We start from the raw sequence: 827 nt of genomic DNA, 5'->3' as shown, positions 1-827 counted from the left end.
CGTTGAGTGACTACCATTGTTTTTCCACTTAAAAATGAGTTTCTTTAAATTATACTGATAATTGGAACTAGATACTTGTTTGAGTTTATTATATTTATTGACTGGGGCTTGAGTCCTTCTTTTTATTTGCTTTCCTATGTATCAGTGTACAATGCACAATAAAGCATATTTAAAGAAGTCTCACTGATTTCTTTAAGTTGTGTTCTATGTTCTGACCACTGACTGACTGCACCCTGTTTATGACCAACAAGGTTAAGGTTAAATTAACCTCAGGTAAGTTTTTTCATCCCATGTAATATAATGTGTTGGTGTTATGAAGTATTGGTGTCACCCCTACAAAGGCCTGACTGATTGGCGGCAACTGTAAGCATGGACCCTATTACTGTAAGTACAGCTACAGTCAGTACAGTACAGTACAGTCAGCATGCCGTGTTTGACGGATCTGGATAGGGCCCTTGCGATGGCAACTTCAAGCTGGTGTTTCACAAAACCAAGTTGCGGCATTATTTGGAGTGAGCCCTAGTACCATCTCCAAACTGAAGGCCAAATCTGTCTTCTACAGTTTTCAGTCAAGGTTTGCAGGACAATATGGCTGACAGCTCTCTACCCAGACAATCCGGAACAGACTGCACACAGCCAATCTCCGGTCTCATAGGGCAGCCAGGAGTCTTGCCATGACTGCCCTTCACCGTCAGGCCCATTTGCACTGGTGTCGGCAACACGTGCACTGGAACCTGAACATGTGGAGGAATGTTATGTTCAGTGATGTTTTCAGATTCTGGACTCATGGGATGGGATGCCGTCCCCCAGCAGTGTGTGAACAGGCT

At 43.7% G+C, this 827-nt stretch overlaps 1 long non-coding RNA gene across 1 annotated transcript in view; it reads left to right on the top strand.

Moving 5' to 3' along the window:
• Positions 1-180, top strand: part of LOC143133112 (uncharacterized) — a 3,720-nt gene extending 3,540 nt beyond the window's left edge. The window contains exon 5 of the long non-coding RNA XR_012988449.1: positions 1-180. This exon is cut by the window's left edge and continues 596 nt beyond it. This is a non-coding gene — a long non-coding RNA (uncharacterized LOC143133112).
• The last annotated feature ends 647 nt before the right edge of the window (positions 181-827 follow it).

The sequence above is a fragment of the Alosa pseudoharengus genome, unplaced genomic scaffold, assembly GCF_046254945.1.
Source record: "Alosa pseudoharengus isolate Yale_2024_CS ecotype anadromous, Long Island Sound unplaced genomic scaffold, YU_APseudo_1.1 YU_APseudo_1.1_scf_19, whole genome shotgun sequence".
Taxonomy (NCBI): Eukaryota; Metazoa; Chordata; class Actinopteri; order Clupeiformes; family Clupeidae; genus Alosa; species Alosa pseudoharengus.
The sequence above is the reverse complement of the archived record's forward strand: the minus strand, read 5'-3'. Positions and strand labels throughout refer to the sequence as shown.